We start from the raw sequence: 27,380 nt of genomic DNA, 5'->3' as shown, positions 1-27,380 counted from the left end.
AGAAAAAACAGTATATACCCCTTAGCATTTCTAATTCTCCTTAATCTGTCTCCCATCCTATTATACTCACTTTTTTTTCCTGGTGTTATGGCCAAAATTCATCAGCATCCGCCCACACCAAGTAATAAAGCTCTTGTTGAACCACTCCCATTCATTGTTATATTTTCATGTTCATTCAGAATTTCCCTGGTTCACACATCTCTTCCTATGATATCACTGTGGTTTTATCCCACCTCTACCTAGCCACATCTCTTGCTGTCCATTCTTAAAACTCCCAGGCTTTACGAGAATTTCTTTCTTTCCCTGCCCTCAAACATATTTAACCCTCAGGCTCAAAAATCTACCTGAAAGCCACTGTTCCCATGCTCACTATTCTAAGAAGTTTTTTCCTAACATAATGAAACTATCTAGTGGATGAAAAGGAGTAACCACATAAAACTATGGACTTCAATGTGAGAGCTGGAGACTTCACCTCTTAGCATATGGAGCTTTCACTTATATCACTATCTCCCCCAAACAGTTTTTCCTTTTATTATTAATACTCAGAAAGAAGGAGCATTTTGTTTATCAATTCTCTCAAGCAAATTTTAATTGGAAGCTCTTAACAGAATTTGGGATGACTTAATATGGGAAACTGTGGAATGCTATGAACAATTACCACTCTAAATCACTGGGGAGTTATGAGCTTGAATTTATTAAATATTATGAGATTCTAAGACATTGCAATAATAGTCTTATATATAATATGTCTAAAAAGATGGACCTGAGGTCAGTTCTGAAATATTACATTCCTTTCCAACACTCATGAGGAGGAAAGAAGGGAAGAATAAGTGTCTTATGCCAACAGCTAGTACTATAAGCACTATGGGACAAGTCTTAACGAGCGGTTTACAAACTTTTATTTGAACTTTTCAATTGAAATTGTCTGGACGTAAAAAAAAAAAAATCTAAATACTTTGGTGGAACGGGTTTTATCTGAAGGGCTAGTTAAATATGGCACCCATGTCAAGCTTCGAAACTGTTTCTAATTAATAACTGGAAGGGAGTAAGTTTAAGGGAAATAGAAGACTAGAAAGACAAAAGGAAAAAGAAAATAATGAAAAAAGAGTATAGATAAAAATCTTTTTGCCTGCCCTTCTCTGTTTTATTTCAAATGAGAAACATTCACCTGAAATTTCAATACAATTGTTCATCAACGTAGCCTGTCTGATTTGGACATTCTAGGATTTGTTTTCCCCTTGTTAATGCAACAGGCCTCAGTCTTGGTGCAGCCTCTGGGTGCAACAGTAAAAAACAATAAAAAATAGGAAAAACAGTTTGGAGAAAGAGAAGGAGATCGGATGGGGAAACAGCAAGAAAAGCAGCTCTTGCTGGAGGGATTAGCTTTATATAATTCTGTCAAGTCCATTGCACAAAACTTTTTTCAGTTCATAATTTTTATATCCAAGCCACACATTTCTTTCCTCTGAGCAGTCAGTCACCAGGTCATACTGAACAGAAGGTTCTTTTCAGTGGCAACTCTTTAATTAATCAACTGCATATTAGCCACCCTCAGAAGCTGTATTACATGCCAAATGGATGATGTGAAAAATATGTATTGGGGACAACTACTCCACTGGCATCGTAAAGAAAAATAGTAAAATAAATAGCTAATAAGGTGCAGTCTGTTTGAGGAACAGTTGTGTTTTCTTCGTGGGCCAGCTGCCCTGTCAAGCCCACTTTGTTGTATGCTCTTCTTTTCCACTCAGGGTGTCAGCACGTAAATAAACTCTGAACCCTCTCAACATACAAAAAAGTGCTTCCTTTATTAGAGGTGCCCAAAGATATTTTCTATTAACCTTCAACGTTTGTCAATAGCAGCAGTTTGAGTCTCACAGGACTTATATATTGTATCATTCTCTACTTACCCTGCTGAATGAGAAGCTTCGTTATATTAAAAATGCAGTTCAAGAGAAGAAGGGAACCGAAAAGGCTGCCTGATTATACTTGAACTGACATTAACTACTGGTGCTTTCAGGCTGAGGGATTGGCACCACACGGCTAGATGTTGCAACACATTATTTCTCCAAGTCTGGCCTCAAAGTGCAGCCTGGATTACTGTGTCAGGTACCCAGGTGCCTTATGCAGAGCACGGGGACAATTAAGTATACTGTAGGATCTTATCCTCTTCTGACAGGATCCAGAATTGCAGCTGCTCTGAGCTGGTGCTGCCAAGCCCCTGTGCTGGGAGGGAATGGCACCAAGTTAGCTGTGAGGGGAAATGCTGCAAACAGGGCTCCCTGGGGACTGGCGTATTTGGGAATCACCTGTCCCTGCTTGGGATTTGCAACCCAACAGCCTCGCCTGGTATCAGGCCCGGATCCACAGTAACCTAGATGTGATTCAGTAGATCCAAAGTCCAGGATGCTCAAGTGTTTTGTAGCAAATGAATCTGAGATTTCATGATATTGGACACAGATATGTGAAACCCACCTAGGTCTCATTTTCTGTTCCCTTATACAGTTTCTGTGCCACGTGATTCGGTAATCTACATCCCAAACAATTCTAGAGACCTCAATAAACTTTCACAGGTTATACAGTTCATTGCAGAATCTGGCCTTTGGTCATATCTGTGGAAGAAATTAATTTCTGCTATTTTTAATAAATTACAGATGAGTAATAATTTCAGAAGCCTCTCATTAAATAACAGGAATTAAATAACAGGAAAATATAATTTCCAATAAAAAAGATAGAAATGAACTGCAGGACTGTTGGGATGGAACATACCGAACAGGAAATTTTGATTATAGAGTCAGTAACTTCTGGTGGCCTTTGTCAAATACTCAAACAGCCTCCACAGATATGTCACCACTGCTCACATCCCTTAAAATCAAAGGGTTTCGGTGGCTTATACTGGAGCTTCTGCAACCACATCTGTGTTGTTTACCCATCCAGGTTTTCATTTGCTGAAAGGCAGTTGTAAGTGGCACTCTGTCTGGAAAATGCAGAGAGTGGGGGGGTGGAAAAAAGGCTTCCAGGAATGGAACAAAACCAAACTGAGGACAACATACCCTTCAACAGAGTCCAGTATGTGCTCCCTTGGAGCCTTAATTCAGTGCAATCCAAGAGAACCCAGCCACAACACATTCTGTCCTCTAACATGCACCCTTCTGTTGTGGAGTGATTCAGAACATGTTCAGCACCGTAGTTAAAGGTAAATGCCAGTAAACAAAGATTAATCTGGACATGAGACAGTGTGACTACTTTTCAGAGTCTGGCCTCAAGCATGTTAACTGGTGAGTTTGCCAATTGTTTGCCAATGGATAGCGTTAGATTTCCTGATCTTCCTCCTTGTCTTAAGCATGGGGAATGCAAAACCAGAGTCCACCGACAGCCTGGCAGAAGGCTGGATATGAGAATAATATTTTTGGTTATGCCATGTTGTTGTGGGTTAACCCTGGTAGGCAGTTAAGCACCACACAGCTGCTCACTCATTTTCCCCACCCCCTACCACCAGTGCAACAAGAGAACAGAAAAGGAAGGGTAAAAATCATGACTCAAGATAAAAATAGTTTAATAAACAAAGGAGAAGTGGAAGAAGAAATGGAAAACAAAACAAGTGATACAAAGGCAATCACTCACCACCTTCTAAGTAGTAGATTGATGCCCAGCCAGTTCCCAAGCAAAAGGTGGGTAACCTACCTAAATCCCCCTCCTTTCCCTTTTTAGTGCTGAGCATGACATTGTATGGCATGGAATATCTCTTTGGTTAGTTTGGGTCATCTGCCCAGTTGTGTCCCCTGCCAATCTCTTCTGCACACCCAGTCTATTCACTGGGAGGACACAGTGAGAAATGGAGAAGGCTTTGGCACTTGTGGACACTGTTCAGCAATAGTTAAAAGATCAGTGTGTTATCAGCATTGTTTGGTCAGAAATCCAAAACATGGCACCATACATACTGCTATGAGGAAAATTAACTCTGTTCCAGCCAGAACCAGTACACATGTAAAGGCTGCTTCAACACTGGGTGTGACAGAGCTCTCCTAAGTGCGCTCTGAATCCCATATCATACTGATAATTAGCATCAGACATCCACCGAGGAACAGCCTGCCTACAAATCCCAGCTGGTCCCGTGGCAGGTGATATCAGGACCCTTAAAGGAAAGACAACTGCACCTCTGAAAATAAGGACCTGAAGTTATCCTTCTGCTGAGTGTCGTCACCATGGCCTTCATTCAGTGGTGGTTTTTCCTGAAAAATCTAGTGCTTTTTCGGATACCCTAAGGCATCCAAGGTATCTGTGAGGATTCGCTAAATACAACATGGCGTATAGGAGACGTGAGTCCATCTGCAGCTTTAGCTGGCACTCAGGCAGCTCATGCAAGCTCAGATACCTGTGTGGGAATCATATTCTCTGAGAGCAAATGGATTGACTGACAGAAGCCCAAATCCTGCCCAAGTAAGTGCACCCAGTGCTACACCCCAAGCAATGGATAGACTCATATTTTCCTCCTGTAAGTAGCTGCCATGTCACTCACAGTCAACCCTGAAGATCCCTCTACAGAGAGTCAATGTGGAGGGGAGGGACTTTTTAGCCTGAGGACCTTTCTGGAGGCTTCTTTATGCAGCATTGCAGCTGTTACCCATGTGTCTGCTACCAGGCTATGGTAAGGACTCTGTGCCTATCTATGTTAAGTCAGATTTTAAGTCAGATTTACCTTTCAGGCAAATGTTTTGTTCCAGGTGGAAATGTGTCATTCCTCCCAGGTGAATTTTCATGCTCAGAAACTCAGATTTTTGCAGGCATGGCTTTCTCTACAGCATAAACCATAACACAGGGACACTTCAATGAATACGTAATAGTCACTAAGGTGGGATATCTCTGTTTTAGCTGAAGACTCCAACCAGGGAGTGGATAAGTGAATTTTGTCTAAATGTCGTATTGTAAACGGCTTGTGGTTAGGAGAAGAAAGCACTTTAGCATAGGACTACTTAGGAAATTACTTTTATTGATATATTTAGTATCATTACCATGCACCAAGAGATCTTTAGTATCTTTTATTCCTTTTAAAAGCAACTACTGGTCTTTCAGCAAATATCTTTTTGATTCAGTATTTAGTCATGAAATATGCCAATATATATTCTAAGCCCTATTAACAGATGGTAATAAAAGTGAAAATGTCTTAACAAACCAGTTGCTGACTTCTGTCAGCAAATCTCTTTATGTGTTAGATGATCTCATCTATTCATCATTGAACAATGCGGCAGATTTGCCCCCACAATGGCTGGGATCCCCAGTGTGAGCAGTGCCCCAAGGGGGCCACATTCTGATAATTACTTTCTTGGGAATTATATATAAAGATAGAAACTTTCTATCAAGTATTCCACAGAGGGCTGTTCAGCCAAAGGGATCATAGAACCATAGAATGACAGAATGCTTTGGGTTCGAAAGAACCTTTTAAGATCATCTAGTGCAATCCCTCTGCCAATGGGCAGGGACATCTTCCACTAGATCAGGTTGCTCAAAGCCACGTCCAACCTGACTTTGAACACTTTCAGGGATGGGGCATCCACAACTTCTCCAGGCAACCTGTTCCAGTGTCTCACCACTCTCACCATAAAAAATTTCTTCCTTATGTCCAATCTAAATCTACCCTCTTTCAGTTTAAAACCATTGCTCCTTGTCTGGTCACTACAGGTCCTGGTAAAGTCTTTCTCTGTCTTTCTTGTAAACCCCCTTTATGTGTTGAAAGGCCACAGTAAGGTGTCCCTGGAACCTTCTCTTCTCCACGCTGAACAACCTCAACTCTCTCCTTCATAGGAGAGGTGTTCCAGCCCTCGGATCATTTTCATGTCCCTCCTCTGGACCCCCTCTTGCAGGTCCATGTCTTTCTTGTACTGGGGACCCCGAGGCTGGATGCAGTACTGCATGGGGGGTCTCACGAGGGTGCAGTAGAGAGGGAGAATCCCCTCCCTCAACCTGCTGGCCACGCTTCTTTTGATGCAGTCCAGGATACGGTTGGCTTTCTGGGCTGCAAGTGCACATTGCCAGCTCATGTCCAGTTTTTCATTCACCGGTATTCCCAAGTCCTTCTCTGCAGGGCTGCTCTCAATCGCTTCATGTCCCAGCCTGTACTGATACTGGGGGTTGCCCCGGCCCATGTGCAGGACCGTGCACCTGGCCTTGTTGAACTTCATGAGGTTTGCATGGGCCCACCTCTCTAACATGTCAATGTCCCTCTGGATGGCTTCACTTCCCTCTAGCAAATCAACTACACCCCTCAGCTTTGTGTCATCTGCAGATTTGCTGAGGGTGCACTCAAGCCCACTATCTATGTCGTTGATGAAGATATTAAATAGTATTGGTGCCAATTGGACTCTAGAGGGACACCACTCATTAAAGGTTTCCACTGGTTTCCCTGGTAGTACAGGGCCAGTAGACCTTCTGGCTGCGCTAAATACATAATTTCCAGAGTATTTCTCTTCAGTTTTGGGTTGCCCTGGTTCCCTGACAACTGCTACAAACTCTGTGAAATAAGATTACAAAATCCTTGTGGTGCCAAAAGGCCTGCTTCTACTAGTCACATTATTTGACATTTATATTGCCATAATGCTAGGGCAGAGGTGATTTGACAAGGATGTTATGGACAAAGAACCCCTTCTTTGACATGTATGGTCATATCTTGTCTTCATGTAACTATTATATACATTTTTCTCTTATTTTGAAGGCTTTTGTTAAAAAAATTAAGAATTTTTTTTTCAGTGACTATTTCTATCTCATCTGCATAAAACCAAAATATGCTCTGCTGTCACTGGGATCAAATCAGTGTCTGACTTACATCAAGACAGTTAGTTAACAATCTTCTGACTCTGCTTTCCATCAAACATAATGGTGAGGTATAAATTATTCAGCTCCATAATAAACCTTTCCAGTGAGTTACAATCATTTTTCCAAATCAGGAAAATATCACTGATGTGCTATAACCATTACAAAAATTGTTTAAATTTCTTTAGGTTGTATAACAATTCTTCTTCAAATACCCCCATTTCAATCATAAGTCTTTTCATATCATTGAGAGGATCCTCTTATTACTTTTTGCACTAATCCGGACAATCAAATGTCATTTGTCTTATTTTGGGTAATCCTTATGTGATATATAGCTACAACGGATATTCCTTTATCAGTTAGGTCACTAATGTTTTTTGTCATGGTGGGATATTTGGATAATATTATGCTTTATGCTCTGATGCAGCTACACAAGATGGAGTTAAATAAGTGGGCCAAATTCCACTGAAGTCAACAGAACCTGCTTTCAACCTGAACTGGACAGAGGGCCTGGGGTCTGTTTCTGTGAATGGACTGGATGTATAGCTATTAGAAGTAATCTTCACACAGTAATAAACAGCAGTTATATCAGGCTTGCAGAGTAACCATTCCAAACCCTAATTCACAGGCCAAAGAAAGTATGGTGCTGTGATGTCGGTTCTTTTCCACCCATAGGTTTTTTCAAAACTGGATTTCTGGCTGAGAGGAAGAGATGCAGGAGTGATCAGTTAGCTAAGCTTGAAATTGTGAAAGGTTGTCATGCAGCTGTGCAATACTAGATCAATGACAGAGCTGCTCAGCATCTGGTCTTCATGTTTACACTATTGCTCTTTGAAATGTTCAGGTGTCAAGAGTCAGACCTTCAGAAATCTGTCAAGACGTTTACATTACATAATGACATGAAAAATTTTTTTTTTTCTGGACTTCTTTATTTTCTTGACTTCCTTATCTTCCCTTAGTACGGCAAAGCTATGCATTGCCAATTTAAATGTTCTTGAAACCAAGAACTTTTCATTATTATTACAGATTCAGAGATACAGATTCAAGTATAGTATAACTGAATAGATATACACATTTACATGTGTATGTGTGCAGTGCAACCACCCTACTAGTTGAACGGAGGGAACTGGCACTATTTCTCTCCATCTGAAGTGTGTGGAACACATTTCCATTTACTCTGTGACTGAATCATCAGACATCTCTTCTAATACCATCTATCTCTAGTTCTCCTTGACGATCTGGCCTTTCTCCATGCCCATATTTTGACTTCTTTTACATTGGAGGTTTCTCCTTATTCTGTTTTCCCTCTCTGACATGCCTGACTTCCTTGCTACACCTCTGCATGTATCCTAGCCTCAATATTACATTTTATGTTCTTTGCATGTCATATGCAACAACTTCTCATGCATTCTTTTTTACATCCACATAATTTAGCCCTCCTTGTAGCTTTTAGTTTTTACAATCAAGACATCTTCAAATTCTCCTGTTTCTAACTTGTCCTCAGATAGTGACTGAGTGACCATCCTCTTCTCAGTTTGACTTTATCTCCAATAAGAAACTATGAGAGGAAGTTGGACATTTTGTTGATATCAGCTTGCAACTTCATGTTATTCCCCATCACAGGAGATGGCAGACCTTTCAGATACAGTCAAAACTTCAGAATATCAAAGGAAGAATTCAGAAACCTGGGAAGCTAATTCAGAAGGAAATAGAGGTTGGACTGACATGACTAAAAGGATTACTAGCTTCAAGGAGAAACATGAAACTTCATACTGGTCCAGATAAATCTGCAGAAGCATCTAACATCTAACAATTTTTATTATTAAACCTTAAGATTTGGTTTTAGAAGTTAAGCTAAAAAAAATAGTAAATGCTTCAAATTTCAGTTGTTACTATAGGATTTTGTCAGCTCTTCGTCTTAAAATGATTGGGACTGATCACATTAATTTTACCCTCCTACTGCAGTAATGGGACTTGGATATGGATTACATTCTAAAAAAATATACTTAGACCAAATTCATTTGCAACTGGCTTATGCTCCCTAGATATGCAGGAAACAAGACATTTTTCTGATTCTCACTAAGATGACCCACACATTAATTCACATGTATTAAATTGACACCTCTCTCATCCAAATTCACAATGGACTCTTTGTTAGATTAGAAAAAAAGGCTTGAACAAACCCAAGATCTGTCTTCATAAATATTAGAAATATTGTAAAGGGAAATTCTTTATCTTTTATCAGAATTATAGAATAACTGCAGAGCCAGTACATTTTGTATCACAGGGACAAGGATCACAACAGTATGAATGACTTGAATTACCTTGGGTATTTTCCTAGCTATAAAGTGATTTATTCCTTATTGCTGGAAGGTAATACTTGTGCTGAAAAATGGGACACAATGCTTAATTGAAATTTTTTTTATGTACATAAAGGCTGCTTACATTTCTTAGAACTGAATGACATAAGAGTGCTGCAATACTGAAGTACACAGACTGCTGTCACTTACTGTTACTATGGGGGAAAGTATTGAAATAATTTTGCACATAATGAATGATCATGGGGATGTTCAAAAAGGCTGAGGGAAACAGAGATTTCAGTCAACATAATAGATGCATAGCTGTTGTCCCATATAGGGCCAATTACATCCTCACATTACAAATTTCAAAGTAATTTCTAAGACTTCTGATTATGAATCTGTAGACCTTAGGTACAGAAGATGTGTGTCTCACTGTTCGTTCTCCCTAGAAACAGTCCCCTTTCTGGAGACAGCAAGTTAAGCCACTTCTGTGAAGGGGATATGCACAGAGATTTTGGTAAGAATCCCAGATGGGTAAGGAAATACAAGAGCATGCATTCTAATTTTGTAAATACTGGATGGGATGCACTCAGCATCACATTTGCCTTCCCATTTACTTCACATTTGCCTGATTTATGTTCCTAGTCTTTTTTGGACAGCTCTTCCCTCTGGAGGTTTCAGAAGCTCCTATCTAGGAACTCTAGAAAGACAAAGCATTTGGTATTTAAAATTTAGATGTTTAGTGCAGGTACTTTTGATCTCATCCTTTGTTACTGAAGTCATTATGGATACTCTGTGTATCAAGCAGAATTAACAGATCCCCTGTCTTCAGAAACAGGAATACTTTGGATGCCTATTTAACAAGAATACTGCCCACTTAATTACGAGGGCCACAAAAGAAAGAGAAAAAAAAAAGATCTAGTACATTATCAGATGCATAATTCTGCCAAAAGGAGGGCAGCAGTGTTACACATAATCTTTGCTATTTTCATAATGAAAATGGCAAAATATACATATATCAACATCTTTCCATATAATATTGTCATTCTGAAGGGGGCAAGAGAATTCTGAATTTTATATCCTTAAGACCTGCTTGCTTTTTGTAAGACAGAACAGAATAACAATAATTCATAAGACTAAACACAAGAGTATGTGATTCCATAGCTACATTTTCTACTCCTAAACAGGCTGTAATTTAGAATAAACACAGAAAAGTATTATAAATGTATTTGTTTATCAAAAGAGATGGAGATTTATATGCAGAGGTAAACGCCATTTAGCACTGCATTGTTAGCGAAGTATTTCTAAGTGTTATCTGATTTCTTACTGGTGGAAAAGAATATTTCACCATCTGTACTGTAGCTTTATTAATTTTTTTACTCTTGTAAAAATTAAAATGCACTGAAGTGCAAAACCACAAATTTTGCATTCACCCCAGAAGTTTTTTAGTCTTACTGCTAGAAAGCACTGGAAGAGACATAGATAGCAATAGCAATAAAATAGTAATAATAATAAAGTCTAAGGAGTAATTTTTTTCAAGATACACGATGAGATACTTTTAGCATGTTGCATTAAAATATCTAATCAGTAATATCACTGCTTCCATGTATTTCCAATGATGGCTGCATATAGACTGGTGAAGATAGGCATGTATGTATTACAAATCAATACCCAGACAGAGCAAACAGGCAAGAAAAACTCTGTAGAATACAGTCCAGATACGTACTACATTTGCAGAATGAATGGTCTTCAAATGTCATGGTGTTCTTGGCAAATGTAAATGGGGAAGGATTCAAATTCACCCATCAGACCATTTTTTTAAATTCTGATCAATCAGTTGTTGGGCTGAATGTGCTGTGAACGAAAAGGATTTTACTTTCTGATGCGCCTATTTAATGTTTGAATTGTAGAACCCAGAAACAATATATCTTTTCAGCAACTTCTTAGCAAATCAGTGAGCTATTGCTAGTGTTTTCACCTAGAGAAAAGATTTAGAAGTACAGAAGATTTACTTTACTTAATTGTCCTCCTGTTAAGGATTACAAAAGTAATCGGAGTATTTAGGAGGTTAGCTTATATATATTAATTTCAAAATGCCTGTGACTGTTGCTAACATGTGAAACTTAGAGAGTGATATACCTGAAGCTACAATTTGACCAATTTAAATTTTATTAGTACCAGTATTTCTACTGGGACTACACTTTCACTTTGAACGTCAAACATGCTTCAAGAATATTGAAGCAGTTTAGTAATGTGTTCAGTCAGAGATAATTTAATCAGATCATAGATTTAATTAAATGGTATTCACCACTCTTTTAATGTTAATGTTATCATCACTAATTATGTCAAATAGTGGATTGAAGTAACCTTTTGACTGTTGCCAGAGACAAAATAAAAAAGACTAATTCTATAACTTCATCCTCAGCAAAACTGGATTCCAGCATCAGTGTGAGCAAAGGAAATGGCAGTGTCCAGGGCACAGTAAGAGCAAGACTATGGCCTGAAGAAAGTAGAAGCAGAAAGATTATTGCTACAGCCATTGCTACACGCCTAATTTCTAAAGACAAAGGATAGGATTTATTTGTTTAAACATAGACATCCAGTACAGCGAGCTGTCCCGCAGATGTCTGCACAGGGCTGGCAGACACTGGAGACCTGTACCTTCAGAAGCAGCCAATGCAGGCTGCAGCACCTAAAATCACATTACACATCTCTGTTTATAAAAACATCACCAGAGAAAGGGTTCTGGCTAGCTCTTATATTTGATTTCTACAGTGTAGGTGGATACCTAACATGTCTGTCCGTCATATATGTGAGCTACTGTAGGTATTGAGATGACCAGATTTAGGTGTTTAAGATTAGGGTGAATAGCTCCCTAAGCCCCTTTGACTAGGTTGAATGGATGCAGGATTAGCCATCTATTGCAATGTTGAGTGGTCTGTAGTATCCAAGACATCTCTACATGGGACTGGCATTCATGACACTTAAAAAAGGATGTACAAAAACCCCACACCATTCTGGAGCAGCAGCTGGTGTCCAGATACAGTATTTTACAGCACATATAATAACACTACATACCTATGTTGATAAAGTTGAACGTGTATAGATCTCCTCTGACTACAAGGAAGCTTAGAAACCTATATCATGTATCAGCACCTACATTGTAGTGATCTAAATTTAGGTGAGTTCTAAGATTTGGCAATTCCACCCCGAGAGGTTCATTTGCTGGCTCATATGTATCTTTGGAGATGCACGAGGACAACATGATTAAACTCCAAGGTGCCAGTGGGTTTCCACTGTCATGGCTGTCAACACTTAGGTAGCCTAGGGAATCTCATATAGCAATAGTTGTCTTTGTGTAAGCAAGTGAAGAAACTGATATTTCTGTTATTTTTCCACTCAGAGAAAAAAGTCTGGCTCCACTTACACCACCTGCACCATTTCCATTTATTTCAAAGGTGCTTAAAGACACTTTAAATTAACGAAAGAAGGGCTATCTTTAAAGTGTATATTAAGTGCTGAAAAATGTAGAAAGGATTTTCAGGTGAATACCCAACTTCCACTAACATCAATGGAAGTTACTACAGATTTTGAAAATTTCAGTAGTCCTTATCTGCATCCTTAGTAATCTACAAAAATTCCTCAAATCTATTACAGAGTCCAGATCTAGGAAAAAAGTCAATAGTTCAAACTCCTTCTCAGTTAAACCACAAAGTAAACATATTGTGTTACAAAATGTCAGTAGCTTAGGATAGAACCTGATTCAAAATGTTGTAAATGCTGCAGTTTTCCATGTTTTTTGATCTAGGATACAGGAAAAAATGTTTAGAACAGATTAGATGAATTAACAGATCATCCAAATCCTTAAGAAATAGGCACCCTTCAGAAAAACCTTCCCCTACTTTCCACTCACCCATTCATTCTTAGGAAGCTGTGTTTAGTGCTTAACATGTGCAACTGTTAAAACATACCCCTGCCTGGCTAAAGCCCTGTATGCCAAGTTAAAGCTCCAGAGACGTTTTTTATCTCTGAATTGTATATGGATCCATAATGGAAGCCCTAGACTCCATACAGCCCTAAATGTAACATCATGAACGTGATGTCCTTATAAGTCAGCAGTATTTCTAAACTTTTACAAAGGGCAAACATCACACTCAAATTACTGGAACCGTTTGTATTTTCTTGCTTGACTATAATGTTAGATGTATACATTATTTATTAATGGAGGATGGATTTTTCTTTTGATTAAATGCTACTGTTACTTTAACAAACAGATATGAGATCCCCAAGCTCTTGGTGTGCAGGGAATTTTGTCCACGCATGTCATGCCAATGGATTGTCAGTAATGGAAAGTGACGGAGTGTGGAAGGGAAGGGGCTTTGCTGAAATATCCTTACTTTCATGGTAATCTACCAGCTACAGATGCTTATCTCAAAGGACTGCACCTTGCTGTAATTGCTACATTTTGTCTGAAACTATAAAACAATGTTCTCCTCGCTGAAGCCGTTGAGAATAAGGTCCAATGTTTTAATGTTAGAAAAACCCCAACAATATATTTAAATTTAGAATTCAGAAATAGAGAAATTCAGCTTTGAATAAATAATCTAATAGTGTTGTAGTGTATTGTCTTTGATATTCTCCCAATGGATGAACTAACTGTGGGATATCTACTGTTGTAGCCAGATTGCTGTAAGGTAACGGGTATAGGAAAGCAAATAAACAAAAGAAATCCCAAGAGAACCCTGTCCATTCTATTTCATTCAATTTCATAATGATATTACAGTAACTTATTTTTTTACTTCTGAGCTATGCACCTGAGTGATCTCAGTTTTGATGACTTTTCCAGCTGCAGCTTCACTGAGACATGTTGCAATACCTGAAAATTGTTACCATGGCCCAGTCTTGGCCTTAGGGGTATGATTCATCTCACTTGATTTCAGTCAGATACCTGAACACTGAGCGTCTAAGTTTTCTCTACAGTTACTGAAGTGAGTAATCTGCTAAATACTTTTCTCTGTATTAATTATCTTCTGGAACTGCCTGTCTTTCTGCTCTATAGCAGTTAGAGCTTATATGACTACATGTCTAACTTTTAAGTGGCTAAATTCTACAGAGATGAATTTAAATCGCAAAGTCTACTGACTGTACAAGAAAGTATCAAGCTCATTTTGTTAAAAAGATGTACTTCAAAGCATAATTCCAAATCACCTTTTTTTTTCATAGAGCTACTACTTTCTAATGCTTATTGTATGTATTTAAGGTATATTTAATAATTTAATAGCACAAAACTTCATTCAGCTGCAATATTGAGTCATGACCTTTTGCAAAAGTATGAAATGCTTTGCAGCCAGGTAACTGAGTAACCAACAAACTTGTTTTCTACAAAGGAGTTAGCTGGTTCCCAAAAACTATTGTCTTTCTTATATGAGCCTGAAGGGCAGCTCTCCTGCAAAATGAAAGCACTCCTATTAGTTGACCTGAACTAAAAAGTTCTATGTCTGATACGTAATATGCAGATTCAGAAGTATGAAAGGCCACAACAAAGAAGATGGATGGCAGCATTGTCACCACTAGAACAGGAAGGCTCATTATCATCAAGCTGTCATCAAGAGGATACAAATAACAGAGTATCAGACAATGACATTCATGATTGAAATTCCAAATATTCTGAAGTAGAATAAATGACATCTTTGGTTATGTAAAGGTGATAGCAGTCACTGCCCTCACAGCAAGACTATTTGCATATAAAAAGTTACGTGGAAGCTAGCAGATAAAAGATTCAACAAAGGAGCACATTTGTTATAAGATGAAAGTCAAAGTTGGCGTATAGTAAAGATACCAGTGATAACAAAAGAAAGTTCATTGTGTAACTGGTCAAATTCTTGATGGGTGGATTTGCTACAGGTAATCTAGGTCTGACAGTGGAGTTGAAAGCAACCAAAACCAAGCAAGAGTTCCAAGTATCAGATGTCAAAAAAAAATGTTTTTCTTAACCCTTAGAACTGCATCATAATTCAATAAGTAAACCTGTTCCAGTCACGTTATCTCTTTTTACAGTATTAACAGGAGAGAAGAAGACTTAAATTGATCAGCCAGGTATAAAACGTGTTAAAAGTCCTTCCAATAAAATTTAATTAATAAATGCACTCAAGAAAAAATATTGTTCATAGAAGTACAATAAAAAGTTCTGGACACACATATGTGTGGACTTCATACCTGATCCTCTGTATTGCTTACCTGTTGAGTTGATTTTCTCATCTGTTTTGGGTGTCTCCAGCTTTGTGTCTTCCAAGGAATGCACAAGCATGGTTCTGGGCATAGCTCACTTCCTTCCAGCCAGCTCCAAAACAGACCCACCACAGGACACAGCTGGTGCCCCTGGGAAAATGTATTTAAGAAAGGGCAAAATGCTGTGCAGCAGTTGTGAGAGAGACAGGAGCGAAGAAAAAAGTGTGAGAATGTCGTGGTTTAACCCCAGCCAGCAACTAAGCACCATGCAGCAATTCCCCGCCCCCCCTTCCCAGTTCCTATACTAGATGGGACGTCCCATGGTATGGAATACACCGTTGGCCAGTTTGGGTCAGGTGCCCTGGTTGTGTCCTGTGCCAACTTCTTGTGCCCCATCTGGGCATGAGAAGCTGAAAAATCCTTGACTATAGTCTAAACACTACTGAGCAACAACTGAAAACATCAGTGTTATCAACATTCTTCACATACTGAACTCAAAACATAGCACTGTACCAGCTACTAGGAAGACTTTAGTTAACTCTAGAAGTTAACTTTAGAAGTTAACTCTATCCCAGCTGAAACCAGGACAGTGAAACAACCATGCAAACACCAAGGTCAGGGAAGGAGGAGGGGGAGAAGATGATCCAAGAGCCAGAGCAGAGATTCCCCTGCAGCCCGTGAAGAAGACTATGGTGAAGCACGTTGCCCTTCTGCAGACCATGGAGGACCACACCAGAGCAGATATCCACCCTGGAGCAGGTCCTGAAGGATCTGTGGCCCGTGGAGATGAGCCCATGCTGGAGTAGCATTGCTGATTTAGGAGATTGCCAAAGCCAGCAAATGCTGTTGCTGTCCTGGGGTACACGTCAACAGTACAGCTGAGCCTACTGAACAGGTAACCTTGCCCCTGCTTTTTAGCTAGCTCTTTTTTCCTCCCTTGCTTCCAGTTGGGAAGTCTGGCCCTCAGACGTGTACTAGCTCCAGTGCTTCTAGTCATCTAGAAGAAATCCTTTTTTTTTTTTTTCTTTTGGAGGGGATGTGGGGGCTGGGAAGACTAGACAAATGGACTACCTTCTGACTTAGAGATGGATTAGTTCAACAAGGGGTCCAATGAAGTGCCAGAACTGACACAAGGGAAAATACCTGGCCATGAGTAGTGAAGGAAGGTGTGTGAAAGAGGCATTAACTGGGCTCTGCTGTATTTTCAAACTGTACTTCAGCTTCTATTTCACTTCTTAACTACAGGTATAAAGGTAGTGAGCTTTATGATTCCCCTAAGGACAGCTAATGGTCTGAGAATGATAGAGTTTGGCTCTGCTTACTTGCGATAAATCTTTAGGAGTTACAGGACTACATGTTTTTTATGCCAACGGCATTTGAAGCCAGCCTTCTTAGTCATTAAATCAGTTGTTTTGTTTGAGGAAATGAATGGTTGAAGCCACCTTGAGGCTAGTTTGGGGGCATTCACATTCCTGGTAATCTGTGAAGAGTCCCTTTTCTCTGTCATAATATTTTGTGCTATATATGCCTAAACTGTGCCTAGTTTTTCACCCTGTATGAGAGCTGTCTGACCTAACTTTAGATGTATGTGTCTACAGCTGACCTAATCATCCTACTTTGCACTTTCAGTCAGAGAAAAAGTAATTTTTAAGGCAATTTCAGGTAATTAATCTAAACCGTACTAGGGAGGGCCTCTTCATTGCCCACAGTGGAAGCACAGTGGGAGCACAGTGACAGGTTTAGATGTAGCTTTTATAAACATCTATCTGCTTTTGTTCTGCAAAGGGAGGATAAGCTCTAACGCAAGTGGTGTTGTGCAATCACACACAAGCATGTAGTGTGGTGCAATCTGTGAAGATCTGTAGAGGGAAACCCTTCTTACACTACACCAGTTCTGTAGGTTTTACACCATATCAGTTCAGTCCGACTCCCTGCACTGTGTAAGGGCCTGCTCCCTGGCATGTCCTGCTCCCTGGCTGGGGGTGGCGGGATGGGACCTCGTTGTGAGGCCCTGCCCTGCCACCTCCCTGTGGAGCTCCTGTGGCTCCCAGCCCCAGGGAGCCCCATCTCAGCAACGATTGTCCAGCAGTGATTGCTCTGCATCGATTGAACCACATCTTCTAGTTTAGTTTCATCAAAGCTGAATCCAGTTTGAGCACTGAGACTATTTGGTGATGAGAACTAAAGCATGGTAAGATGAGCTGACCTGGAAAGCCATTTCAAAGGCAGTCTCTTGGTCCAAAGCGAAAGGCCAATGGAGATACTGCATGTGCTTTCAAATTTGTTTAGATAACTGAGGCAATTCATTAATCTTGAAATATGTAACATTAAATGCGATTTGGGGACTCTACCCTGGTTTACTTTGCTAACATATACCCGTTGTTTTAGTCCATGGTGTGAGGGACCATAAGTGTGAGAAGGCAGAAAATGAGATATGGATCGAGATATCAACAAACAAGATAATTTCACTAAGGTTTGCACTAGTACCAAATCACTTCTTTTTTGTAGGGTATGTTTTCTTCTTGGGTACTGCCACTGTGACCACAGGTATCCTCTATTTGGTCCTGATGTTCTTGTCAGATATGTATACATGTATGAGAAATGGAAGTCTAAGTCATTCCAGGGCTATCCCAACTATTACTAAAACATACTGGACTGCAGCAAGGCCTCAGGGAAGGTGTTAAAATATATATAGTGACTCTATACAACTAGACCACTTTTTAAGCAGCCTCTGATCTCTACAACTGTTCCAAAGTATTTGGAAACACATTGACAGCACAGTTATTGTCCAGCATTATTAATAACCTGTTTCCCTTAAGCAATTGATTTGTTTGCCTTCTGAGTGGCTGCTTATGATAGGTTTCATTGTATGCACTAAGTGTCTAACTATAGGCATTCTCTGTGTGAAGAAATTTGTATCAGTGACATATGGTACAAAGCAATTCACAAACAAGAAGCAAATCCAAGCTCAAAATACAAATCGGACACTTGTCCAAAGAAATAATAACAGGCCAATGTGCCATAAATTCAATGGCAAGGCTCATGTCATTCCATATGAAATTTGAGGATATTTGAACAGCAGTAGAAGTGAGGATTTTCATATGGCACCAAGGCAACTTCTCTCTGTGTATTCTTATTAAAGCCTTCATTATTTACTCAAGCACTTACTTTTGGGTATCAGATCTTGTTCACTGTCTTTAAAAGACATCGGATACTTGATTTTTTTATTATCTTGAACTTGATTCTGGTATTCTTTGGAATGATGAGCCACGGAGTTTCCCTGTGTTCTTGGTGAGCCTTCAAGTATACATTTACGCACCAATCACATGGCATTGATACATCAATCTGGATTGCAGCACCAGGTGTTCCAGATCAGAGAGGATGGAATTCAGTTGTCTACCCAAAGTTATCTTGTGCCATCTGAAAAGCCTCATGATGTGGTGCCTGCCTTCCGTGACCACTCAAAGAGATGTCTGTCTCCTTCAGGTCCTCTGTCCTTTTTGTCAGCATCATACAGGGTATCTTGCTATGACTAAAATGTCTGCAGAACTAGAGAAACTGGATCTCATGAGCAGTATGTTTTCAAGGACTACACCCCGTGCCCAGACACTAGGAAACAATTCTGTCATCAGAATTGGTTCCCAATGGAGAAAATGTTTCAGACTGCCATATTCTGTCTCTTACCACAGTGTTTTCAAGGAAAACTCATAAGAAAACCAGCAGCACAGAAGTACCTATAAGAATAAAACCCGATTTCACACCAGTAGAAGGGATCAAGGTCAACCCACCACAGCCACAATTCTACTGTGATATACTATGGACACTGTTAGGCTGTCACCCCCACAGGTGACTGTAATGAATTGACCTTGGCTGGCTGCCAGATGCCCACCCAGTCGCTGTCACACTCCCCCTTCTCAACAGGACAAGAGGAGAAAATAAGATGGAAAAACTCATGGACTGAGACAGGGACGTCACTTACCAATTACCATCACAGGCAAAACAGACTTGGGGAAGTCCTCTCCTCACAGAGGCCACCCTGCAGCCCCCACTGACAGTGCCTGGGCACCTACATGCAGTACAGTGACAATAACCTTATTGTCAATTTCTTTGCCAATTAAAGAGTTTATATTCTAAGCTGAGTTACATCTGTGCTATCAGCAAACTCATGATCTTTCTGACACTGAATATTCCTTTTTAAATGAGGATTGCATTGGAAGAACTGAAGCTAAGCTCAGGGATTTTTAGGGAGTATTTACCTAAGAGAGTAGTCTTGTTTTCTTTTATCACATTGTATGTTATCTACAGCTGAAAGTGCGTAAATAGATGAGGCATAAATTATACAGGCTTCTTCATGTATTCATCATGCAGTATATGCTCATAACAGGTCTAAATTATACACGAAAAATTGTAAAATGTGCTCTGAATAGGCTCTTGCATGTATATGATTTGAAAGGGCAGGCTAGCGTACAAACACATACCCCCTCCAGCTGAGTACGTGCAAAGCTGGCAACACAGAAGCAGGCTGCCAGTAAACCAGCTAAACAAAACCTCATCCCGTAACTCAGCATTTGTACTATGCCACTGATACATTGCAAAAGCTTGCTCCTCGCTGCAAGTACCCAGCAAGCTGTACAGACTTCCACCAGACACTGCGAGCAAACTCCAACAGTTTACTGGCTGGATATTTTATCCTATTCAAATTACTGCTTTTCCCCATACAAACTGAAATGAACAGTAGTATCTCTTCCTGTCTGTTCTCCATAGCTGCTGTTCAAGAGCTAATGAGTATATTCAGACCATCATTACAATCTAAGCTGGTACCACAAATACAGTTCCTTGCTATTGCAGTAATAGGAACAAAGTGATCAGCTTTTAACAGATAATATTGCTTTGACAAGTGTGAAAATGACCGGATGCTTCTTAGAAGTACTTAAAGTTTTACAGGACCTGTGTTCAGCTGCTTGAAAATGGAGAGTTTGACTGCAAAATGGATTGAAAATAGTGGAGGTTAGGTTGCCCATGGGAAGGTCATTTTCAAAGGAACATACTGTAAGGCTGTGGAACATAAAGTACCTGTTAACATGCATAAAATATATTTGTTCACTCTGCAGCTACTAGTTTCAATATCTGAACAATAACTAATACCTCACTTGAGAGCAGGTAACATTTGCTTGTGTAAGTTACAAAAAAATACCTGTTCTTCTATGAGAGAAATAGCAGCTGCAAGACATCCATTGTTAAAAATCTTCAGATCCTGATAGGAGCTGATTTGCTAGAAGCTATTTTTTTGAAAGTTAGGGAATTTGGATTCAAAATAAACAGGTTACATAGCACTGTTTTTTTGCATGGCATGTTGCATAATGTAATGCTTATGAGACCTTGAAGCATGAAACAGAGTACCAAATAACAAAGAAATACCAGTATGGAGCTAGAAGTTTGAAAGTTTGGAAAGTATTGATGATGTAGAGTGCTGCATAGACCCCATTACTTCCAGCACCTTTCCGGAAGGCTAAATTAGTTTTGGTCATTTACTAACGCAGTTTCTAGAGCAGCCTTAAGGCCAGTTGTGTTGGCACAAGAGAAATGAGCTGACACATGCCAGCACAGGATTTGGAAAGTGCTGCCAGGGTCATGGGGCAGGGTCACTTCCTTCATTACACAAAAAGGCAAAGTACTGTGAAACTATGGCCCAAGTCAGACCTTCAGCTCTGAGATTAAGTGACAGCCTTGCAGTGAGCGAACCTGTGCATGGTGTAAGTTATGGCAAGTCTGTTCCTGACAGAGCTCTGAGAAAGTGCTCCACTGGGGTCATTAAAACTGCGGTAACTTCCCTGAAAAGTTGTCCCAAGGATTCATAATCATCTCAGCTTGTTCTTGCTTCACCATTTTGTCTTTTTCTCATTATTTTCCTTCTTATTTTCAGATACACTGGTGTATTATGGAGCTAATGAGCAATCTGGGTGATATCACAGAAATTTAAGCAGAAGACAGTAAGGGAAAGGAATTCCATACGATCCTGCAGAAGGAGAAAAACAAGAGTTTTAAGGCAGGTTAAAATCTGGCAAACATTAAAAAAGAAGATTTGTTTTTGCCGTGTTCTGTGTCAGGAATAAATACATTCTGATATACTCAAAGATGATTTAGATATTCAACATCAACTGACTGGAGTTCGTGCTACCCAGGGCGTACTCCTGCTGAAAAAATCCCTGGAAGTGATTTTTAAATGTATATGGCACATCAGATTGCATGGAGGTGAACCTCTTATCTTGTGACCTCACATCACTTCCCATGCAGTGCAGTTCACAAAAGTCTAATAGCAAAAAATACACTTCTGTTCAGAGCACAGGGGGAAGCAGGTCAAAAAGGTGAGGGGGAAAGGGTGTAAGTAACTCAAATTGCTCTATGGATTTAGACACTGATTGTCCGAAGCTGTAACCTGGCTGCTTGGTGATTGCTTTTCAGTGATTTTAAACCAGTGCGTGAACTCCTTGGGGAGAACACTGATATGACAGTGTCAGATTTGCTGCTTTTTATCAAGATCCTCTTCAATTTCAGAAAGTGGGTTGGGGAGCACAGACAAGATCAACCACTAAATGTAGCACAACCTGAATTTCTCACTGTGCCTCCGTGTACTTGGGGGTAGGGGGTTCCCTGTTGCCAAACATGCAGTTGAGTGCTGTAAAAGGCAGCTAATATTCCTGTCTTTTGAAAACAACACTTGTAAGTGCATTGTGGCTCAGACGAAATTGAACTTACCTTGTAGCTTTAGGCCATTGGTTTAAGTCCAAGCTGACATTTTCAGATCATTGAGTCCCTGGTGGACAGACGTCCACCACACAAAAACACTGTACATAACCTTGTAAACTTGGCAGTCAGTGAATTAGAGGGGCTTAAAACTGATTCTGACGCAGAATAAATTACCCAGAATGGTAGGGAAGGGTGTGTGATGAGTCAGAAGAGGAAGAGGGACAGAAAGTTGAAAACTCTTATTTGGTCACCAGTCATTACTTTTGCCCTAAATCAACTTTCTTTTTCAAGCTTCTTAGTCACACTTTCAAAACACAAGAAAATTAAGAGAAACACCTGCTATTTCACTGTTTTTAAGGAAGGTCCATTTGTAAGACTTTGGACCAAAAAACAGGAACTGTGTTTAGAGACTGTAATAGGATCATCAATGAGAAATTCTTTGCACATTTCTTAAATTAGAAGGAGCCTTTTGCTACAGAAACTCACACAGTTTTTTTGTTTACACAGTGAAGTAAAAGAGAGCAGCACAGGGCAAAATAAATCCTTTGCTATTAAAAATAAAACATGTCCACATTTATTCTTCCTTATGAAGTGAAGACATACAGAATGAGTGGTAGGACTGCCATGCAGACATCCATTTACAGATATGGACTCACCTAAATATGGTATCATTTTGCTTCTGAAAATTAGAGCACATTCAGCATTGAAGAAACGCCCCCCCAACACAGCAGAATAAAGTATCTATGCTCCCAAGCTTAGTTCTTACATGTAAACCTTGAGCTATTGCCAGTCATGTGTCTTGTGTTAACAAGTAGAACAAATATAAGTGCAGTGAGAGCTAAGGATTTAAAATGCAGTGAAGTAGTTTTCCAGTACAGCTTAAATTCAAATGCTTTTATTCTGATTTTTCAAGTAGCAGCTTTTCAGATCAGAGTTCTTACACTTAAGTCTATAATATTATCATCCCTTACTTTGGTGGAGCTACTTGTGTGAGTAAGAATATTCAGAGGGGTTTGTGGAAATGGGTCCTTAGAGTGTTTTAGAACTTGGTTCTGTCCATTTATCTGAAAAAAAGGACAAGATTCAGAAAGAAGTAGTAGAGTCCTCCATAGGGAGACTAGTTATGCATGGGACTAGTTGTCATCTATATCCTTCACAGACAGTGCGGTAGGAAACATAGAGGAAAGATTTATAGGAAGAGGATATACCATTTATTAAGAGATAAAATAACTGTCAGAAGTTAAAAAAAACCCAGACAATCTATTCTGTACTTGCTCAGGCACAAAAATGTACAGCTGACACTTACGCTTGAAGAGTGGTTTGGTAGAAGTAGTTAGATTAGCCAGAAAACCTCAGAATTTTGAAACCAGGAGTAAGGCAATTTCTAAACAAGAAAATATTTAAACTGGTGGCCAAAAAAACCTTCACAGTAACCGAGAGGGAAAATTTCTAGCTTTAAAATTCTATCAGAGACAATCTAGGATATGTAGTCTATAACAACCTGAAATTGAGGCAATCTTGATTTACAGGATAGAAAGAGAGTAGTAGGTAGGAGGGGTAACAAATGCAGTTATCTATACTTTTGAAATCCATTTTTTCATTAATTGTCTTCTTCACAGTATGTTCAAATAGTGTTAGACCTTCCTTGATCTCAAGAATGCCTTTCAGTCTCTTGATAACAAGGGAATCAATTAAGAAGAATGGAAAAGGAAGGGTCCCCAATGGGTTTTTTCATTCCTTTCTCAGGTCAAACTCAAATTTATGCAAGGGAAGAAGTGATCTGAAAGAAGGAGGAGCAAATTCTCTCACTTTTTTTTTCCACAAAATCCTTTAGAAGGTGAATTTATAACCAGTAACTCAAATGACAGAGGACAGGTTTCTACCAACATCCTGGAAACCTCACACTTTAAATAAAATGAACAGTTGCTTGTACTCACCAAAGGATTATCTCATTTACATTTTCAAAAGGGATTATAGTGCCTTTAAAGGACAAGCATCTTTTGGGCTAATTAATTTTCTCAGACTAACTTGCAATGTATGGTGAGCACTTGATTAAATATTAATACAGGGTACAAGGTCACACTTTTTGCAATATTCTAAATCTGTTAGTGTATTGTCAGTGGGTTCAAAATGTAAGTATATGCGCGAATGTTTTTTTGTGCATGTGTATATTTATGTGTTGTGGGAGAAGAGAGAAAACGAGGAGGACTAATAGACATTTGCAATATCTGGCTCCTGCTGGGGAATACAGGGAAGTTTGCGATAAGTGAACAGAACGCCACACATTTAATCTCCATTGGTAGCGTGATACGGTTTTAGAATCCAGGAATTTCTGAACATTATGCATAGATATAGAACATTTAGTGTAAGCTTTTCACATAAACATTCAAAAAACATCAGGCTGAAGAGTGTGGTACCTTAGATCAAGGAAAAGCCCCACACTACCCCCTAGTGATCAAAGTTTGGTGACCTCCAAATAACAGAAAACACAATAAGTGGACTTTAGATCACAAGAACAAAAAAATGCCCAGGAGCGATGCAAGTCACTGCTGGTGTTCTTTACTTAGGATCCTTTTTATGATAGAAGAATAAAGCAATGGCTGTCGAAAGGCTGCAACTTCCAATTCCTTGGTCTGAAGCCTCAGTCTTAGTAATCAAACAAATATAAAAATGTATATATTCAGAAGGAGAAAAAAACAAAACCTCAGGGGAGATATCTCAAGTGTTAGGATTTGTAAAAATAAAATAAAACATAAGGGGTTTTTGCAACTTTATAGTTGCCAAAAGATGTTTTTTTCAGTTTTGTGAGCTATTTGCATTGTTCAGATGTACTGATTTATCGGGTATCATACATACACGTATTTCTTAGCTTTACATAATCTTAAAATTATACAAACCAAAAGCCAGGCCTACATGTGTATACATGGTAAAACTGAAAGTAAGTAACCACTGATTGATGCATCTGAGACCAGAATCTGAATCTTAAAGGAAAAAGGAATCACCACCACCAATTCCAGTACAACTTTGTAAAGATTTTTGCCATGTTTCACTAAATTAATTAAGAAAGTATAAGCAGGAGCAGGGCATATTCTAAATGAATTCAATGGAGCAATTAACTTAATTTGTTTAAAGTTGAAAAGTAACTAAATCAGGGCTTTTTTACCTAAAAAAGATGTACGAAGATAAAAATGAAAAGGGTTCTGTTTTTGTTTTGTCCTGTCATTTTTTCTTTAAGTGATAAAGCAGTCAGTTCTTGGATTCTCTAACCAGTGAGAAATCACAAACTTATTCGCAGAGGTTCTCCGAGACTGATTCTGCTTTTGCTGACGTAGACTTTATGCCCTATCCACAGGTGCATAATCTGCATAGGGTGCTCTCTCTTACACATTACTTAAAATCAAAGCCGTACAAAATGAAGATCCTTCAATGTATTTTGCGGAAGAGATATTATATATCCTCACCGGATTTCAATGTGGTTAATTGCAGTTGATCCATCATATTCTAAATTTTACATTAAATTTATTAGCACAGGATCTCAGAACCTCTCAAGTCAACTCATGAAGTCCGATCTATAAGCTATATTCCTCTCTCCTTGCCACAGGACACCCCTTAAGGTCATCTTTTTTATTCTTTGTTTCCCTTTAGCCAGTTCTGCTGAGTGCACATCCTCTTTTCTTTTGTTGCAGTTGTGGGAAAGCTTCATCCTTGTAGCTGACAACTTCATAATATGTAGGAAAGGGAGATATCGAAAGAGCTGGCAGCTCTTAGATTAGAATCATCAGGGCCATGGGACACTCTAAATCTGATATTCCATTTTATGATAGGCCACCAGTGTAAGACAGGCCATGCAGGAAGTAGTCAACATTATGACGGAAAATATCCAGAGGAAAATAATGCTAATAGGAGGGGAAGATGTGAAACAAAATCAGGCATTCAGGATTTCTTAGAGCAGATGCACTTCTCATTGAGACAGAGCAATATTATGTTAACGGGAGAGCAATAGCTGAGGCAAGCAGTAAAATCAAGATAATAAGAAAGACTGGAGGGATGAGAAGGAAAATCCACAGCATCCAAAGGGAGAAAAGGCTATACAAAAATAAAATGCAGTGTTGTACCACACACTGAAATCACCTTGGTGCAGTCTCAGACCCACAAAAAAAACCCCAAAATCATGGTAGGTGTAAATATGGTTAAAAAAAAAAAAAGCCAAATATAAATATAAATCCAAGAAAAAATCAAAGATGTTTGAAGAAAAGCAACATTATAGCCCTGACAGTCTAAAGACCTTTCCAGAAGTGCATACTAACAAACATTATAAACTACCTTTAAAATTTGATTTTTTTATGAATTCATATGAAATGAACATAAGAAAATTCATGCTGTTCCTGTACCTGTATTGCAAAGGTGAATTTTTGGTCCTATTTCTAGCACTATTATTAAGAAAAAGAGAGTAAAGGACTGATCCTGTCCCCAAGGCCAAGTGGCACAGACTGGATCACATCCAAACTGCTTAGGGCTACCTCTCTTTAGAGAAGATGTGTTGGAGAAAATTAGCTGAAGCAGTCCTAAAAAGAGCTGGGGAATAAGTTGAAAATTAAGCATAAAGGCAGTGTAGACATGTCTAGAAGCTCTGCAATAAGATACAAAAGATAGCAATAATTTTACCCAAAGCAAAGCAATTTAAAATGGGGAGGATTTTTTTTTTAAAAGCACATACTGCAGACAAAATTAGTACAGACAATATAAGATGGAGATTGTAGGACTGTGTGTATTTAAGTTTTGTGATAACCACAAATAGTTGATAGGCTACTACTTCTGAGGCTGGTCTACTCAGTCATTAAATTCCTTTTCAATCCCTCCTGAAACTCTGACACAGCATCATAAAGTCTAAAGAATTCATACTTGTCATGCTTACAGGTACAACTCTAAGAATAAACAAGTAGCATATACATTTTAATTATTAATCCCTTTCCTTCTCACCTCCCTTGAGATTGATTTGTATCTGTTCCCATCTCCTTATATCTATATTTATTTTGTTTCTTACACACATGTTTAAATTTAATCTGATTGTGTCCTTAGGCCTGTTGTTGATAATTAAACCCACATATTTTATTCCCTACAGCATGCATTGCAAACTCTGTCTCTAAAAATGAGTCTGCAGCTTCCCCTTGATCTCAGTAAAATTATAGTTCGATTTCCCTTCTGATTCATTTTGTATTGGGCATGGTTTTAGATTTTTCAGCTGGGGTAAATATGCTTTCGTATCTTTAAGTCTAAAGTAGTTTTTCTGATTGATGTCAA

The sequence above is a fragment of the Haliaeetus leucocephalus genome, unplaced genomic scaffold (assembly GCF_000737465.1).
Source record: "Haliaeetus leucocephalus isolate CR32 unplaced genomic scaffold, Haliaeetus_leucocephalus-4.0 Scaffold61, whole genome shotgun sequence".
NCBI lineage: Eukaryota > Metazoa > Chordata > Aves > Accipitriformes > Accipitridae > Haliaeetus > Haliaeetus leucocephalus.
This window is presented reverse-complemented; position numbering follows the sequence as displayed.